Genomic DNA, 20,621 nt, shown 5'->3' on the forward strand with positions numbered 1-20,621 from the left:
GAAAAGGGCACCCTCTTACACTGTTGGTGGGAATGCAAATGAGTACAGCCACTATGGAGAACAGTGTGGAGGTTCCTTCAAAAACTGGAAATAGAACTGCCATATGACCCAGCAATCCCACTGCTGGGCATACACACCAAGGCAGCCAGAATTGAAAGAGACACGTGTACCCCAAAGTTCATCACAGCACTGTTTACAATAGCCAGGACATGGAAACAACCTAGATGTCCATTGGCAGATGAATGGATATGAAAGCTGTGGTATGTATACACAATTACTCACCCATTGAAAAGAATGCATTTGAATCAGTTCTAATGAGGTGGATGAAACTGGAGCCTATTATATAGAGTGAAGTAACTCAGAACGAAAAACACCGATACAGTATACTAACACATATATATGGAATTTAGAAAGTAGGTAACGAAGACCCTATATGTGAGACAGCAAAAGAGATACAGATGTATAGAACAGTCTTTTGGACTCTGTGGGAGAAGGCGAGGGTGGGATGATTTGAGAGACTAGCATTGAAACATGTATATTATCATATGTGAAACAGATCGCCAGTCCAGGTTTGATGCATGAGACAGGGTGCTCAGGGCTGGTGCACTGGGATGACCCAGAGGGATGGAATGGGGAGGGAGGAGGGAGGGGGTTCAGGATGGGGAACACATGTACAGCCATGGCTGATTCATGTCAATGTATGGCAAAACGCACTACAATATTGTAATTAGCCTCCAATTAAAATAAATAAATAAAAGAATTTGGCAATAAGCCCCCTCAAGAAGTTCATTTCTTATTATTATTCTGTAATGTTGAAAATTAAATTGAAGGAATTTGAAGGGGAAAAAAAAATCTTACTCTGCGAACTAAATTAAAATCAACCATGAAATCCAGTGCATACCTTATTGTTGCAGCAATTAGAAATGGGAGTATCCGCTGGGGGGAAAAAAATCAGAAGTGTACAGGTGACTTCTAGGAGAAACAAGTGTGAAATTTTCAAGTTCAAAACTGTGAAATTTTCAAGTTCAAAACTGTGAACTTTTCAAGTCACACTTTGAAAAGAGTGACTTCAGAAAATGCCTTAATGTCTACGTTGCTAATAGTTGCTGCTTCAAAACATCAGTTTTTCTTCCTATGAATCAGAAATGCATTACCAAGCTGGATTTAAAAAAGGCAGAGGAACCAGAGATCAAATTGCCAACATCTGTTGGATCATCGAAAAAGAAAGAGAGGTCCAGAAAAATATCCACTTTTGCTTTATTGAGTATGCCAAAGCCTTTCACTGTGTGGATCATAGCAGACTGTGGAGAATTCTTTAAGAGACGGAAATACCAGACCCCCTTGTCTGCCTCCTGAGAAATCTGTATGCAGGTCAAGAAGCAACAGATAGAAATGGACATGGAACAACAGACAGATTCCAAATTGGGAAAGGAGTATATCAAGGCTGTGTATTGTTACCCTGCTTATTTAACTTATATGCAGAGTACATCATGCAAAATGCTGGACTAGATGAAGCACAAGCTGGAATCAAGACTGCCAGGAGAAATATCAATGAACTCAGATATGCAGATGACACCATCCTTATGGCAGAAAACGAAGAGGAAGTAAGAGCCTCTTGATGAAAGTGAAAGAGGAGAGTGAAAAGGTTGGCTTGAAACTCAACATTCAGAAAACGAAGATCATGGCATCTGGTCCCATCACTTCATGGCAAATAGATGGGTAAACAGTGGAAACAGTGGCAGACTTTATTTTTTGGGACTCCAAAATCACTGCAGATGGTGATTGCAGCCATGAAATTAAAAGAATCTTACTCCTTGGAAGGAAAGTTATGACCAACCTAGATAGCATATTCAAAAGCAGAGACATTGCTTTGTCAAACAAAGGTCCATCTAGTCAAGGCTATGGTTTTTCCAGTAGTCATGTATGGATGTGAGAGTTGGACTGTAAAGAAAGCTGAGTGACAAAGAATTGATGCGTTTGAACTGTGGTGTTGGAGAAGACTCTTGAGAGTCCCTTGGACCGCAAAGAGATCCAACCAGTCCATTCTAATGGAAATCAGTCCTGGACATTCATTGGAAGGACAGATGCTGAAGTTGAAACTCCAATACTTTGGCCACCTGATGCAAAGAACTGACTTATTTGAAAAGACTGACACTGGGGAAGATTGAGGGTTGGAGGAGAAGAGGACGACAGAGGATGAGATGGTTGGATGGTATCACTGACTCAATGGACATAAGTTTGAGTAAGCTCCATGAGTTGGTGATTGACAGGAAGGCCTGGCATGGTGCAGTGCATGGGGTTGCAAAGAGTTGGACAAGACTGAGTGGCTGAACTGATGGTTATTTTTGCACACTGGTCCCAAAGCGATGGTCACTGCAAAAAGTAATTTCAAGATATCTAATACACTAAGACAGTTCTGTTTTTAGGTGATTTGGGTGTTTTGCATTTGTAGACACAGAAATGAAACAGGATCATTGTTGAAAGATGTTACAGATGCAGCATAATTGGTCTAGAGAGTGAAGACTGGGAGCGTAAGGGAGGACAACACCTAAGAAATCTAGAAAGAAAAGAAGAAAACTGGAATTTTGTTAATGGTTGTTGAAGATGGAAGGGGGAGTAGTGATTCTGATTATGCACTTTAGTGGGTCCTTTTGGAAAGAAGGGCAGCTAGTACCCAATCGCGATCTAACGGTGTGGTTTACTGTGAAGAGGAAATGAGGGAAGTCCTTCACTGCTTAATCAACAAATTATAATCATTAATGCATGTAAAATAGTATTGATAGGTCAAATGTACCCCCGTTGAAATTCTTTTCTCCATTACCTGTGTTATGCAATTCATTTGGAGTGTGGATTCAAACACAGTGAATGAATTACTAAATCATTTTAAGGAAAAAAATTATTACAGATTCTAATCTAACCGGAAAAATCTTAAATCTTCTAACTGAATGGTCTATTCTAACTTGTTCTGGTGAACTGTTTCTTTTCTTGTCCAGGCTTTACTCTTCTAATTTTGAAAATGACAACCTTAGTGATATTCCCCTCTGATGATGGACATCCAATCAGAGAAGTGCAAGGGCAACTCTTCTATGAGTTAGCCAATCGGAGATTGGCCTGAGTGAGCCATAGCCATTGGTCAGAAGTTCAAGCCACTTTTCTCGTGCCCAAGGAGTACATGCTTTCCTGGATGTTCAGCTTTGGTAACAGGGATGGTATCAGGTGCCATTCTTTGCCTGCACTGTCTTTGCTGAATTGCTTGAATGATTCTAATTGTGGTCATTTAATGATATCATATTAGTTACCTGGGATGATGTACAAAATGCCTGAGATTGGTTTACTTGAGATACTTAAGGTCTCACATATCTGGAGGTGAAAGTTCAAATCAAGATGACAGCTAATTTGGGTCCTTCAGAGTGGTATGAAGAAAGCATCTGTTCCAGACTTCTCATCTTGCCTTGTCAAAATGGCAAAGAGACCCTTACATTTGTTCAGTTTCCTTCCTATGGGAGAGTCTCTGTGTCCATATTTCCTCTTTTTATATGGCTATAGGTCATTTTGGATTAGGGGGCATCCTAATGAATATAGTTGAACTTCATTCCTCCAGGTTAGATTGTATCTCCATAAACAATCACATGTCAGGTACTAGGGTTTAGGACATCAGCATAGGAATTTTAGGGAGAATTAATTCAACTCACATAAGGCATGAATTTTGACTTGTAGGTGGGCATATCTCCTCACACTTCCATTATATTAAGAGCACATTGGTGTTTTTCACACATAAACTGTGGTTTGATGCTTACCAGGTGGTGTAGTTACAGTTTCTTCATTCTTCTAAGCCATGTAAGCATGAAATATTGATGGAAAGTCTTATTAAACTTTTTAATTTTGATAAATCAAAGTTTTCAAATAAGTCAGCAGTCTGTGATAAACTTGAATTTTCATAATATGTATCCTTTAGTGGCTGTTCCATTGTAAATTGTTTCAGAATTCAGTGAATTAAAGCAGCAATTATTTATCACTTCTCATGTATCGGTGGGCTGGCTGAATGCTTCTGTTGATCTGTCTGGTATGAATCAGTATTCTATTTGTAGCTCCCTCTTTTTTTCATGGTTCCTTGTATACTTTATATCACATTGCTTCAAAATTAATAGTGTACATGTAGGACTTTTCTCTGTTTGGTAAAATTGCTGTTTGGTTATAAGCAATGTTTCCTAGATTCTCCTATAACAATAATAAAAAAGAGAACAGTAGTGACTGCTGCTGAGCTCAGTAGCTCAGTCGTGTCCAACTCTTGGCAACCTTATGGACTGTAGCCTGCCAGACTCCTCTGTCCATTGAATTTTCCAGGCAAGAATACTGGAGTGAATTGCCATTTCCTTCTCTAACACTAACTTAAGGGAAAATAAGGTGACTGCACTCATGTAATTTTCCTCAACTATTTGAAGGCTGAATAGTTGTATTTACTTTTAAAAAGTTTCTCACTGTCCATCTCGGAAATGATGGAATGTATACTTTCAATTCAGTCCTTACAAATGCTTTAAAATATTAATTATCATTTGCATTAAACACTGATTATATTCTGTTATATTTGGTATGTGTTATTTGCTTGTAAAATAAGTTTAAATATCTCTATTGATTAGGATGTTTAAATCTCAAAAGGATGACACTCAGTCAGTGAGACAAATAATGGATAACCTACAGAAATCAAAACTATTTTTGAGGCCTTGAGAAAAGGGACAGCCCTGTCCTGAAGGGACAAAACAGCAACTTTTTAATATTCCAGAAACCCACAAACTCAGGAGAAAGACATGGGCAAAGCAGGATACTAGAGAGCTAAACCACTTCGAGTGTGTGCCGGTGAAGGGGACCATTTCCTGATCAAGGAGGACTCTTTCTTTTTTTTTTTTTTTGGTCCACAGTAGAACTCTGTTCTGCCATTACCTCTCAAATGTCTTGGGGACATTATACTAAGGATTATGACAGGTAAGCCACTGGAATGGGAATATAACATATGCTTGAATATCATAAGAATCTTATGAAAATATTTCCAAAACATTGACTTCCAAGGAGACCAGGAAAAGCTATCACCAAAGGACCTGCAGGTAAATAGCTCTTTGTAGTACCTCAGGATGCTCTTACACACCTGGAACAAAATTTTGCATGAGAAGAACTCTTGGTAAAGCTCAAGGACGACTGAATCACAGGAAATTTAACAAAGAGTGAAACAGTGGGGGTTGATGCTGAGAAGACTAAGGCCAAATAAGCACATATGTTACCTGACTTCAGTAGGTATTCAAGGAGAAAGGACACCTAGTGAACAATCATAATTTAACACTGGAGTTTGTGGAAATGACAACATTTGGAAAGAACTTTATGTTTAATAACAAAAGATGAACAAGAACTTGGAGAAAATAGTATTAATAGGATAAACATACCCCATTCAAACCTTGATGACAGTATTTGTATCATAGAATTCATTTGGAAATATAGTCAAGGTCCCAAACCCAGTGCTAAAATAAGTATAGCAAAATGTTCCAAAAGCAAAACATATCCAAAGTGGAAGAAACTGAAGTTACTTTTCTGATTGGTTCAGATCAATCTTATTTGTTTTTTTCCTGAAGAGTACATCCTCCCGTTTTGGAAAACTGGGAGCCTTCATGGCTTGCACCTCTGTATTGTGAAGATGCTGGAAGCATCCAATCAGAGCAGCCCAAGTGCCACTTGGGACTGGCTCAGCCAATGAAAAGCCTGCAGCTCCTGAGGCACAACCCTTCACTCAAAGTGGGAATACTGTCCTGGGCTGAAGCAATAGGAGTCTTAATGGCACCTGCAGCCTTTGATATTGAGGTAGGCAAGGGATGTGGTTCCTGGCCATTGGGCCAAAATGTTATAGTGTGACACAGGATACACCAATCACAGCCTTCTGGGGAGGTTGGCCTAGATTATGGAGTGTATTGGTATGGTTCACTCCCTGTGGTTTGTCTCTTGGCTGCTGTTTAATCATGGTGGTTTAATGATATGAATTCAGAGACTGTCCTGGATATGTCTTTTGTCCCTTGCATCAAAAAATGGCAAGAAGTTGATTGCTAATATTTCAGGTAAGATTTTTAAATTCTTAGTTGTAAATGGAACTCTTCAGATATTGAATGGTAAGATTTCACCACTGTAACTTTCCAGTACATTTTCTAGGAATAAAATCCAGCTTTTCCCACTTCATGACTGACATCATCTTTTTAATGGTAGAATTGGCTGTCCCTTAAATGTCCAAGAGGAAACACCATAGGAAGCCTAATCGTTGGGAATGAAACCACATTGATGAGTCCCATTTCTTCAATTCTTTCAAAGTCTTATTTTTGGTTCAATTTCTTATTTCTACATAAGTATATTTTTTAAATACCTTTGACTGCATTATTGTATATTCTTGAAAGTTATATGATTTTATTTTTTGTGTGTTTCTCCCTTATTGGTTCCCTTTTTCACCCCATGGTGGCTTCTTAAACAATGAGGTAACATTTTTTTTTCCCCCAAACAAGTACTCTTAGATACATTCACCATGTGGGTTATTTTTCAGCACCTAAATTATGTCAACATTTTTTTTAATTTGGTATATACTAAGTATTTTTAATAATTTGATACCAGCACATTTCAGTTTGTGTTCTCTACATAGAGACTCTGATTTTGCCATTTCACTTTCCTGATGTCATGAGAGTTTTGATCAGGCCTGGAGAAAATACTAGGCCAGTTATCTCCATGATTTCCAAGAGCACTACTCTGTGTACAAGGAGCTGACTTTGCACTTCTATGTCCATCTGTGTCTAGCAGGTTGTGGAGCACTTTTTCATTAAATTTGGCATTTCTTTAAACGTCATGTGTGAATGATTTTCTTAACAATATCATTGAGAGTTGATCAGATATGTTTCCTTCCTGGCTCTTTCCATCAAGGGCTTGATCCTCACCTCCAGAGAGATCCTCTGCACAGATCCTCTCTCCAGACAGCACTCTGCACCTGGTACTGCCAGGGGAGATTGGTGAGCACAATGTGTCTGAGGCCACCAGGGCTGCCATCAAATATGCCACCCACAGATGAGCTGCCTCAGGATCACCTGAACATCACAAACTGAAGATTTTTTTTTCTTTTCTTTTTTTTTTACAGAGCCACTCCCTTGGAGGGAAAAACTTGGAGCTCTCAAAACTAGGATGTGTTCCAGTTTTTGAACCTGTGCCATTTCCCCCTCTTTGAAAATCTTTAATGGTGAAGGAAACACTATCTCACATTATCAGATCTACAGAAAAATGGCTCTAGTGCAGTTTTTAAAAGGAAAATCATGTATTTTCCCTAAGCATATATGACTTCACCACTCTCTTAATGGTCATTTTATTAGTTATCAGTCTAGGTCTGCTTTTTGGGGTCTTTATCATTAAAATTATTTTCATAACATCTTCACTTATTTTTTACTCTCACTCTCCCACCTAGTGCAGTAGTATCGTCCAGAGTTTTAAAAATTCATGCCTCTTTTCAGTTCAGTTCATTCGCTCAGTCGTGTCCAACTCTTTGCGACCCCATGAATCGCAGCACGCCACACCTCCCTGTCCATCACCAACTCTCCGAGTTTGCCCAAACTCACATCCATCGAGTCGATAATGCCATCCAGCCATCTCATCCTCTGTCGTGCCCTTCTCCTCCTGCCCCCAATCCCTCCCAGCATCAGGGTCTTTTCCAATGAGTCAACTCTTCGCATGAGGTGGCCAAAGTATTGGAGTTTCAGCTTCAGCATCAGTCCTTCCAATGAAAACCCAGGACAGATCTCCTTTAGGATGGACTGGTTGGATTTTCCTTGCAGTCCAAGGGACTCTCAAGTGTCTTCTCCAACACCACAGTTCAAAAGCAACAATTCTTGGGTGCTCAGCTTTCTTCACAGTACAACGCTCACACCCATACACGACCACTGGAGAAACCATAGCCTTGAATAGACGGACCTTAGTTGACCTCTGCTTTTGAATATGCTATCTAGGTTGGTCATAACTTTCCTTCCAAGGAGTAAGCATCTTTTCATTTCATGGCTGCAGTCACCATCTGCAGTGATTTTGGAGCCCCCCAAAAGAAAGTCTGACACAGTTTCTACTGTTTCCCCATCTATTTCCCATAAAATGATGGCACCGGATGCCATGATCTTCATTTTCTGAATGTTGAGCTTTAAGCCAACTTTTTCACTCTCCTCTTTCACTTTCATCAAGAGGCTTTTTAGTTCCTCTTCACTTTCTGCCATAAGGGTGGTGTCATCTGCATATCTGAGGTTATTGATATTTCTCCTGGCAATCTTGACTCCAGCTTGTGTTTCTTCCAAAATTCATGCCTAGCATTCCTCAAAACTTTCAAATCATAATGCTCTCAGAAAATAGTCTTGTCATCTTCCTAATTCTAAATAGGAGTGACAGTAGCATTTTATCAGCAAACATTATATTGGGTTTTCCTTTGATGTCCATGTTTTTTCACAATACCATTTTTGGTTTCAAAGCATGTTAGTTACCCAAGAGATATCAAACATGCACTAGAGTCATTTTAACAGCGACTCACACGTCTTGTCTTTCTGCTTATTCATATAAATCACTAACATTTTTCCACTCTTATATCACGTTAGCATTCTGGGGAGGAAATACCTTACTCAGGTAGGTTTCCTGGGCCATTAATTAGGTCCTTTCCCACACAGACTCATGAGGACGGCTGCCAGCATTGTCAGAGCTCTCTTTTCTCATGACTTCTCTACCCTTGGCCACTGGATTCCTTCAACAGTCCCTGAAGTCCTACTGTGTCCTGGGGGTTTCAATTTCCCTGTATAAGTCCACACCCAGGGCCTAGCTAGACTCTGATTTAAGGCTAAGCAGGGGCTACTGGAGTGAGCCTGAACCCATACCTAGTCTTTTATCACCTGTTTTTGTTAGAGTCCTCAATTCTCCATGCTCCACATATTTTATGCACAACTGTGCTGAGAGGGTATCTGTATTCAATGGCACTGGCTCCCAAGTAGAGCACATTCTGCATTCCAGGCATACTTCTACCCCTGTTTCTTGACTGCTCAAGGACCAACAAACTAGAATGTACACAAAAACCCTCAAAAGCACCTTTACAATGTATTTCTCCTATATTCCATCTCATGGAGAGGTGTGCTACTCCCCTCAGGTCGACCTCGAATCTCACGCAGGAGCACCTGCCCAGCAGGTATGCCAGGGTTGCACAGGGACATGATGTGTGAAGCTGTTCACCTCTTCATAGGGATGATCACTGTATAATTTCTTGTCCAATTATGCAGACCCTTTTGAGAGTCAAAGGACCACTACAAAGAATTGTGCTGGGACAACAGGGAAAATCAGGGCATGTGGACACACTTCAAGGGAAAAACCCTGGGGAAAGAGTAAAGACATCACTTGGGACTGGGGAATTAAAGAGCACGAGGGGTGAGTGAGAAAAGGAGAATGCCTCACTCTTCCAAGTTTTGTTCTCCTCGGAATTCTGGTGCCTTTGATCTCTAGAGACAAATAGTACTGCATAGCACATGAACAGGGAATAGACACACAACAGGGTGACACTGTTTGTTTGGGTCCTGTAAATACTTTGAGCAGTGCGACTATAATCGGCAGTAAGAGTGATTAAGGACAGAAGTTTGGGAGTCCAGTTAGACCTGGATTGAAACGCCAGCTGTCCTTCCTAGATGTGGTGCTTTGGATAAGTGACTTGGCCTCTCTGAACTTCAGTTTCCTCCTCTGTGGAAGAGGGTCTATAAGATTGTTGTGAGGACTCAGTGAAATAACGCAGATGGAATGCCACGTTTCCTTGGTGTCTTTGGGCATTGCCAACTCAGGTCTCTGTGGGCCAGCTGTTCCTCCTCACTCCAGTGAAAATTCGCCCCTCGCCCTCTCCCTTCCTAATCTTATTCACCTTCCCAGTTTTGGCTCCAATCCTTACTCCTTGATGAAGATGACTTCATGACCACAGCCTACTGTAACTCCCCTAACCTTCAGCGTCTTCACCTGCACATGTAAAAAGGTGACAATGCCCCTACAGAGGGGCTGTGATCAGGACTGAATGAGAGTGTAGACGAAGCCTGACAAGTGCAGTGTCTGGTACAGGCCTACGGTGGGTTCTCAGGCTGTTTCTCTTCCCATTCCCTGAACCTTCATGATGTTCATCATGGTTGTGATCAGGTGCAGCCTTCTATAGGCACTCAGCTCTTCATTCATTTGTAATGTCATAGAGTTTGGGGTCACATTTTAACCCTCCTCACTCTTCAGGAGCCAGCTCCACACAAATCGCCATAGAAAACCTTTTTTATTTAAGCACTTTAGGATTCTAGGTAGCAGGTACTCTGCTGGATATGTTATGCTCATCTATCTAGAACTTAAACTCTGTTCTTATATTTTCCTCACAGGACAAGCAGGTGAAAGTCTCCCTGTCAAGAAGACTGAGGCTCTGAGACATTTGGTTAAGTACAACCCAAGCTCCCCACATAAGTAAGTGTCCTGGCCGGAAATCAAGTCTGAGTTGACTTCTATGTGAGATTAAGTAAACAAGGAATGGCTCTGAATGGGTGGGTGGGAGGACAGAGAGAAGTAGACACCAGAGGAGGGACACCTGCGTCCTTACTTGGACTTGCAGAGGGAGGCTGCTTGACAAAAACCTTTAGATAATAAAAGAAGTTGGATTCAGTGGGTCCCCAGCTATTTTCAAGAGAAATTGTTAAACAAACAGGGGTTAAACAAACATCCATTGAAGAGGATCATTGGCCTGAAAAGGCTTGCACTCTCTTGTAATCAAGGCAGAGCATTTCCCTCCAATAGGTCCTTGGTAAAAACGAGGACCGTTTATCAAGCCTGCATTGAATTATTAGGTATGGAGATAACTTCTGCTGCACGCCTGCATCACGTGTGGTGATGGAGAGAGCAGAGGGTATTTTACATTTCATTCGGTGGACTCCAAATTTGTATGCCTTTACACTGGCCTGAGAACCCATGATAATGATCTCACAGTCTAAAAGGCTGGTAATCCTCAGCAAAACACAATGCCAACACTTCCGGCCATTGGCCTGAGGGAATCAGGGTGGCGGGACTGGGCTCAGCTAGGACTTGCCCAGCCACTAGAGGCAGGTCTCCTACAGGTGAGTGCTTTAGGGGTCTATGAACTGTCTCATTGGGCCCGCCAGATGTTCCAGAGGCCTCCCACACTAAGACACAGGGAAGAGCCCATCCTTGGCTGAGTTCTAGGTTCCAGCTCTCCTCCTGCCTTGGCTGCCAGACGTTATTAGCCTTAGTGGGGGAGCAAGGATCACCCAGACTCTCCCCTGCCTTGACTGGCGGGCCTCGGGAGCATCCTACCCATTCCCTGCTTCTCCTCACAGTAGCCTCCCCTAAGCCCTGCTTAGGGAAGCCTTGGGACACAAGGAGCATGAAACTTTCCACGGGTGTCAGGGAGAGACCTGAGCTCTGATCCTGGCACACTTGTGTCCTGAACTGAGTGAGGCATGGAAGTTGACTCAAAATTCCACTAATGGGTCTATTCTTTGTCCATCAGCAACATAAACAGCACTCACCTCCCAGGCTTTTAGAGATCCTTTAGAAGGGTGATCATGTGCCTGCTCCCAACTTCCCAGAACCGGGGAAAGGTGAACTCTCAGAAAGGCAATAAAACTGTCAGATCTGTGTGAAATCATCCATGTAAACTGTGCAACATTATGTCGCAGTATTATTTTGTTTCTTCTTCTGGGCAACAGGATAAAAATTGGTAACTGCTTATTAGTACAGGGAAAAAAAGAAAAAAGTGCTATGGCCACTTTCAAGTCATTTTCAGTTCTCCAACCACAGTATTTTAATTATGCTATCCTCATGAAGTTCAGGAAATTTCATTGTAGGCTTTAGAGCCCACCTGCATTCCTTTAGTCAACAAACATTTACTGACTACCTACGACATCAGGCACTGCTAGCTGCTGGGAATCACAAAAGCACAAGCTGACTCTGTGAACTGGTTAGTGACTAGAAAAAGGAAGCAGATACTTTCGACTGATATTGAAAGTATATTAAATGTTGTGACAGAGCTGTGTCCTGTCGTTTGAGGAGCATAGCAGAAGGGAATCCATCCCCGATAGGGGGTAGTCAGGAAAACATGTGGTTAGAGGGGAAGCAGAAATAACCCTCAGTGTCTGGCATCCCATGTTGGAGGTGGAGATGTTGGTAGGAGAAGGGAAGCTAGGTTTTATTTCCTTTTATTTTAAACAATTCTCTGTCCAGTAGGAAAATTCAGAGAAGCATAGTTTCTAGGTGCCTCAGATATGCTCTAGAAATGAAAGGGTGATATGACATTGGAATGAGATTCCAGAGATCAGCCAGGTTCCTGGAGTCAAGTCTAGTCAGTAGCTCTGTGACCTTGTGTAAAGCCATTCACTACTCTGGGTATATCCCATCTAGAAAAAGTCACTGAGTTCCTAGAAGTAACACAACTCACTATGGCGTTGCAACCATTATAAACAGCACAGAACTAATGAACATAATTCCCCCTTAAGGGAATTAACAATGGTAAATTACCAACTTACCAATGGCGTATGTAAAATACTTGGAGAAGTATCATGTCTTCCCAAAGCCAAATAGTACTTGGCTGACTTCAACACACAAGATCTGACATTGTTTTTCACTACCCTTCTGTAGGAAGATGTTGGAAGCGCGAGAGTTACTTAAGGACGGCTCATAAGATTTCAGAAGAATCCTGATGCAACAGCAGAAGTCATGAAAATCAGTTCAGTTCAGTCGCTCAGTCACATCCGACTATTTGTGACCCCATGAATCGCAGCACACCAGGCCTCCCTGTCCATCACCGTCTCCCGGAGTTCACTCAGACTCACGTCCATCGAGTCCGTGATGCCATCCAGCCATCTCACCCTCGGTTGTCCCCTTCTCCTCCTGCCCCCAATCCCTCCCAGCATCAGAGTCTTTTCCAATGAGTCAACTCTTCACAAGAGTTGGCCAAAATACTGGAGCTTCAGCTTTAGCATCATTCCTTCCAAAGAAATCCCAGGGTTGATCTCCTTCAGAATGGACTGGTTGGATCTCCTTGCAGTCCAAGGGACTCTCAAGAGTCTTCTCTAACACCACCGTTCAAAAGCATCAATTCTGCAGTGCTCAGCCTTCTTCACAGTCCTACTCTCACATCCATACATGACCACAGGAAAAACCATAGCCTTGACTAGACAGACCTTAGTCGGCAAAGTAATGTCTCTGCTTTTCAATGTACTATCTAGGTTGGTCATAACTGGCTGCAGTCACCATCTGCAGTGATTTTGGAGCCCATAAAATAAAGTTTGACACTGTTTCCACTGTTTCCCCATCTATTTCCCATGAAGTGATGGCACCGGATGCCATGATCTTTGTTTTCCGAATGTTGAGCTTTAAGCCAACTTTTTCGATCTTCTCTTTTACTTTCATCAAGAGGCTTTTTAGCTCCTCTTCACTTTCTGCCATAGGGTGGTGTCATCTGCATATCTGAGGTTATTGATATTTCTCCCGGCAATCTTGATTCCAGCTTGTGTTTCTTCCAGTCCAGTGTTTCTCATGATGTACTCTGCATATAAGTTAAATAAGCAGGGTGACAATATACAGCCTTGACGTACTCCTTTTCTTCTTTGGAACCAGTCTGTTGTTCCATGTCCAGTTCTAACTGTTGCTTCCTGACCTGCATACAGATTTCTCAAGAGGCAGGTCAGGTGGTCTGGTATTCCATATCTCTCAGAATTTTCCACAGTTTATTGTGATCCACACAGTCAAAGGCTTTGGCATAGTCAATAAAGCAGAAGTAGATGTTTTTCTGGAACTCTGTTACTTTTTCCATGATCCAGTGGATGTTGGCAATTTGATCTCTGGTTCCTCTGCCTTTTCTAAAACCAGCTTGAACGTCAGGGAGTTCACAGTTCACGTACTGCTGAAGCCTGGCTTGGAGAATTTTGAGCATTACTTTACTAGCATGTGAGATGAGTGCAATTGTGTGGTAGTTTGAGCATTCTTTTGCATTGCCTTTCTTTGGAATTGGAATGAAAACGGACCTTTTCCAGTCCTGTGGCCACTGCTGAGTTATCCAAACTTGCTGGCATATTGAGTGTAGCACTTTCACAGCATCATCTTTCAGGATTTGAAACAGCTCAACTGGAATTCCATCACCTCCACTAGCTTTGTTCATAGTGATGCTTTCTAAGGCCCACTTGACTTCACTTTCCAAGATGTCTGGCTCTAGTTTAGTGATCACACCATCATGATTATCTGGGTCGTGAAGATCTTTTTTGTACAGTTCTGTGTATTCTTGCCACCTCTTCTTAATATCTTCTGTTTCTGTTAGGACCAGACCATTTCTGTCCTTTATTGAGGCCATCTTTGCATGAAATGTTCCCTTCGTATCTCTAATTTTTTTGAAGAGATCTCTAGTCTTTCCCATTCTGTTCTTTTCCTCTGTTTCTTTGCATTGTTCGCTGAAGAAGGCTTTCTTATCTCTTCTTGCTAGTCTTTGGAACTCTGCATTGAGATGCTTATATCTTTCCTTTTCTCCTTTGCTTTTGGCCTCTCTTCTTTGCACAGCTATCTGTAAGTCCTCCCCAGACATCCATTTTGCTTTTTTACATTTCTTTTCCATGGGGATGGTCTTGATCCCTGTCTCCTGTACAATGTCACGAACCTCATTCCATAGTTCATCAGGCACTCTATCTATCAGATCTAGGCCCTTAAATCTCTCACTTCCACTGTATAATCATAAAGGATTTGATTTAGGTAATTCCTGAATGGTCTAGCGGTTTTCCCTACTTTCTTCAATTTAAGTCTGAATTTGGTAATAAGGAGTTCATGATCTGAGCCACAGTCAGCTCCAGGTCTTGTTTTTGTTGACTGTATAGTGCTTCTCCATCTTTGGCTGCAAAGAATACAATCAATCTGATTTCGGTGTTGAACATCTGGTGATGTCCATGTGTAGAGTCTTGTGTTGTTGGAAAAGGGTGTTTGCTATGACCAGTGCATTTTCTTGGCAAAACCCTATTAGTCTTTGCCCTGCTTCATTCCACATTCCAAGGCCAAATTTGCCTGTTATTCCAGGTGTTTCTTGACTTCCTACTTTTGCATTCCAGTCCCCTATCATGAAAAGGACATCTTTTTTGGGTGTTAGTTCTAAAAGGTCTTGTAGGTCTTCATAAAACCCTTCATCTTTGGCTTCTTCAGCGTTACTGGTTGGGGCATAGACTTGGATAACTGTGATATTGAATGGTTTGCCTTGGCAACGAACAGAGATCATTCTGTCATTTTTGAGACTGCATCCAAGTACTGCATTTCAGACTCTTTTGTTGACCATGATGGCTACTCCATTTCTTCTGAGGGATTCCTGCCCACAGTAGTAGATATAATGGTCATCTGAGTTAAATTCACCCATTCCAGTCCATTTTAGTTCGCTGATTCCTAGAATGTTGATGTTCAACCTTGCCGTCTCTTGTTTGACCACTTCCAATTTGCCTTGATTCACGGACCTGACATTCCAGGTTCCTATGCAGTATTGCTCCTTACAACATTGGATCTTGCTTCTATCACCAGTCACATCCACAGCTGGGTATTGTTTTGCTTTGGCTCCATTCCTTCATTCTTTCTGGAGTTATTTCTCCACTGATCTCCAGTAGCATATTGGGCACCTACAGACCTGGGAAGTTCCTCTTTCAGTTTCCTGTCATTTTGCCTTTTCATACTGTTCATGGGGTTCTCAAGGAAAAAATACTGAAGTGGCTTGCCATTCCCTTCTCCAGTGGACCACATTCTGTCAGACCTCTCCACCATGACCCACCCATCTTGGGTTGTCCTGCAGGCATGGCTTGGTTTCATTGAGTTAGACAAGGCTGTGGTCCTAGTGTGATTAGATTGACTAGTCTTCTGTGAGTGTGGTTTCAGTGTGTCTGCCTTCTGATGCCCTCTTGCAACACCTACCAGCTTACTTGGGTTTCTCTTACCTTGGGCGTGGGGTATCTCTTCATGGCTGCTCCAGCAAAGCACAGGTGCTGCTCCTTACCTTGGATGATGAATGGCCTTATCACAATGCCAGAGGCCAAGGCCTGGATTCATGACCTGCTAACAGGGATCTGGGGTGCTTTCTTGCTCCACTAATGTCCACCAGTGATCCTACTTTTTAACTTCCTTACAATATGGAAAAATCATAAATGCACAGTTTTTTCAAAGTTGCTTTTCCCCCACCCCACACTCATTCTCCTCTCATCCAGGTGTGACAGAAGAATGAGGAAAACAATGGATCAGGAACCAGGAGCTGCCCATTTCCTTGATCCCTGTACTAAAAGCTGGGTGTGATTTCTTCCTGCCAAGACAACCTAGTGGGTTCTATTTCTGTCAGGTGGATTGCTTGGAGAAGAACAAAGAATACTTCAAAAATTTTATAGCTAGAGAAGGAAAACAGGATCTAGGCAAGGGGTGATTATTATAATAACTGTTAATGGCAAGGAATCACATCCCTTTCCCACTTCAATCTCAAAGGTTGGACGTTCCTGGAAGACTTCTTTTGCTTCAGCCCAGGACAAGTGTTCATCCTTTGAGTCAATGGCTGTGCCTCAGAATCTGCAGGGCTTTTCATTGGCTGAACCAATTCTTAGTGGCAATTGGGCTTCTCTGATTGGATGCTTCCAGAATCCTCATGATGCTGATCTGCAAGTCAAGAATGCTTCCATTTCTTCAAAGATAGGAGGATGTATTCTTGGGAAGAAACCAAATGTGATTAATCTGAAGCAGTCACTTCAGTTAATAACTTCAGTTTCTTCTGCTTTGGATACTTTTTGAAAGAATGTTTCATGAACATTTTGCTCTAGTTATTTCTGTGCTGTGTTTGGGTCCTCGATTCTGTTTCCAAATGATTTCCCTGACACAAGTAATGTTGAAAAAATTGAGTGGGGTGGTGGTTGTTTTGTCGCTGTCATGTCTGACTCTTGGGACACCCTGGGCTATAGCCCGTCAGGCTTCTCTGTCCATGGTATCTCCCAGGCAAGAACACTGGAGTGGGTTGCCATTTCCTCCTCCATTGAATAGCATCTGTGTGTCCTAGTAAAACTATTTTGTCTGAGTTGATGGTTTCCATTTGTTTTTATATCAGTAAAGTTCTTTCTCTTAGTTTATCATTTCGGTAAACCACACTGTTAGATCATGATTGCTCACAAGCTGCCCTTTCTGTTAATCACCTTTTGAAGTCACTAATCACATTTGCTTATTTGGTCTTATCCTCTTCAACATCAAATCCCATTGTTCCTCCCTTTCTTAGATTTCCTGTGTTTTAATCATCCTTGGACCTCCAGTCTTCACTTGCTGTCTTAACTGTAGTGTGTTTTAAATATTCTTTAGTATTGCTCCTGCTTTATTTCTGAATTTACAAATGCATAACGTCCAAGCATAATTAAGTATATTGTAGTGATGTAGGTTTCATAAAATGGCTTCTCACCAAATACAATGACCATGATAGAAAATACATCACTTACTAAAAGTGCTGTTTTCAAACTGGCCCATGACACTGTCTTTGACAATGCACAGGGCTTTACCAAGAGCTCTTCTTGCTGAAAATTTTGTTCCAGGTGTGCAAGATGATCCCGAGGTACCACACAGGCACATCTACTTGCAGGTGATCTGGTGTTAGTTTTTCTTGGTCTCCTTTGAAATTAAATTCCTTTCATCCAATGAAAGTGAAAGTCATTCAGTCGTGTCAAATTTTTGTGATCCCATGGACTATACAGTCCATGGAATTCTCCAGGCCAGAATGGTGGAGTGGGCAGCCTTTCCCTCTCCAGTGGATATTCCCAACCCAGGGATCAAACCCAGGTCTCCCGCATTGCAGGTGGATTCTTTACCAGCTGAGCCACAAGGGAAGTCCAAGAATACTGGAGTGGATATCCCTTCTGCAACACATATTCCAGACTCAGGAATCGAATCAAGGTCTCCTGCATTGAAGGCAGATTCTTTACCAACTGAGCTATCAGGGAAGGCCCAAATATTTTCATAAAATTCTTATCATACACAAGAATAAAAATGATCAATATCAGGGAATTCATTTACTTCAAATCCTTAGTCTAATTATCTCCAGGACAGTTCTTCAGTTCAGTTCAGTTCAGTTCAGTTCAGTTCAGTCACTCAGTCGTGTCCAGCTCTTTGTGACCCCATGAATTGCAGCACGCCAGGCCTCCCTGTCCATCACCAACTCCTGGAGTTCACTCAGATTCATGTTCATCAAGTCAGTGATGCCATCCAGCCATCTCATCCTCTGTCGTCCCTTTCTACCCCTGCCCCTAATCCCTCCCAGCATCAGAGTCTTTTCCAATGAGTCAACTCTTCACATGAGGTGGCCAAAGTATTGGAGTTTCAGCTTTATCATCATTCCTTCCAAAGAAATCCCAGGGCTGATCTCCTTCAGAATGGACTGGTTGGATCTCCTTGCAGTCCAAGGGACTCTCAAGAGTCTTCTCCAACACCACAGTTCAAAAGCATCAATTCTTCGGCACTCAGCCTTCTTCACAGTCCAACTCTCACATCCATACATAACTACTGGAAAAACCATAGTCTTGACTAGACGGACCTTTGTTGGCAAAGTAACATCTCTGCTTTTGAATGTCTAGGTTGCTCATAACTTTTCTTCCAAGGAGTAAGCGTCTTTTAATTTCATGGCTGCAGTCACCATCTGCAGTGATTTTGGAGCTCCCCAAAATAAAGTCTGACACTGCTTCCACTGTTTCCCCATGGTGGTAACTCATTAGAGTTCTACATAGGACCAAAAAAATTAAAAACAAAAAGAACATTCTATCCATCCTTGATCATGCCCCATTTGTAGCCCCATAGCACTGAGTGATTAAGGTCTTTCTAGTATCCTGCCTTGCCCAATTTTTTTCTCTTGAGTTTATGTATTTCTGAAAATGTTTTTCTTTTAATGTATTTCTGAAAAAAAAAAAAACATTTAAAAATACTTTCCATTTTGTATCTCCAGTGTGGTGCTGTCTCTTTGCTCAGCACCTGAAGAACAGTGTTGATTTATGTAGGTTGTCCATATTTTGCCTTTTGATGACAGTGACTTCCTTTAGAGGTTTTGATATTCTAATTGATAGGGAAAATTGCAACTTGTTTTAAAAGTTTAAAATGAACCCCAAACATAACTAAATAAACATTGGTGTTTAAAACAAAACCAGAATCGGGGGGGGGGGGCAGTCCTAAGATGGTGGAGGAATAAGATGAGGAGACCACTTTCTCCCCCCATAAATTCATTGAAAGATCATTTGAACGCTGAGGAAATTCCACAAAACAACAAACAACTTCTGAACATTGGTGGAGAATACCAGCCACCCAGAAAGTCAGCCCATTATCTTCGAAAGGAGGTAGGACAAAATATAAAAGATAAAAAGAGAGACAAAAGAGTTAGGGATGGAGATCCATCCCGGGAAGGGAGTCCTGAAAGAGAAGAAGTCTCCTAATACCAGGAAACACTCTCATCGGCGGGTCTGTGGGGAGTTTTGGAATCTCAGAGGGCAACATAACCGGGAGGAGAAAAATAAAAAACTAACTGCTCGGACATGGGAAGGGCACAATACGAAGGCCCAACCGAGTATGCACCTTTGCGGAGTACCCAAGAATCTGAACATGAGCGGCTTAGACCTGGGAAGTGCATGCAAGCCAGGGCCCACCTCAGACAGTTCCCCGGCAGAGCAACCTAGAGCCTGAGCAGTGTAGACCAGGAAAGCACACACACCACGAGTTGGGGGAAGCCCAGTGTGGCTGAGACACTGGAGCACTCCCCACAGATGCCAGTGTTATTTGTTTGCAGTGTTCCTCCCTCCCCACAGCACGACTGAACAAGTGAGCCTAAATAAGTGACCACCTTCGCCCCCTTGTGTCAGGGCAGAAATTAGACACTGAAGAGACCAGCAAACACAAGAAACTAAAATAAACAGAGGGAACAGCTTTGAAAGTGACAGGTGCAACAGATTAAAACCCTGTAGTTAGCACTGACTACATTGGAAGGGGCCTATAGATCTTGAGAAGTATAAGCCAGATCAAGGAACTATCTGAAACTGAACTGACCCCACACTGTCTGCAACAGCTCCAGAGAAATTCCTAGATATATTTTTACTATTATCATTTTTTAAATTAATTTAAAAAAATTTTTAAGTCCTCTATTACTCCTTTAATTTTCATTTTTATAATCTACTATTACCTTACAAAAAAAGACCCTATTTTAAAGCAAACATCATATATATATATATTTGATAATTTTTGTGACTTTGTTTTGTTTTTTTAATATTGTATTTTTGAGCATCTAGCATCTACTCTAGATTTTTAATCTTTGATTTTTGGTATTTGTTATCAATTGCATAGCTTTAAGAACCCAATCCTCAATACCCATTTTTACTTGGGAGTGTGATTACTGGCTTGATTGCTCACTCCCCCTTTTGACTTTCCTTTTTCTCCACCAGGTCACGTCTATCTCCTCCCTCCCCCTTCTCTTCTCTACCTAACTCTGTGAAACTCTTTGGGTATTCCAGGCTGTGGAAAACACTTAGGGAACTGATTACTGCCTGGATCTGTCTCTCTAC

At 41.8% G+C, this 20,621-nt stretch overlaps 1 pseudogene; it reads left to right on the forward strand.

Annotated features, from left to right (window-relative positions):
- The first annotated feature begins 9,124 nt into the window (after positions 1–9,124).
- LOC138071126 (large ribosomal subunit protein eL31-like) overlaps positions 9,125–20,621 on the forward strand; it is an 86,246-nt pseudogene continuing 74,749 nt past the window's right edge.

Source organism: Capricornis sumatraensis, chromosome X, assembly GCF_032405125.1.
Source record: "Capricornis sumatraensis isolate serow.1 chromosome X, serow.2, whole genome shotgun sequence".
Lineage (NCBI taxonomy): Eukaryota > Metazoa > Chordata > Mammalia > Artiodactyla > Bovidae > Capricornis > Capricornis sumatraensis.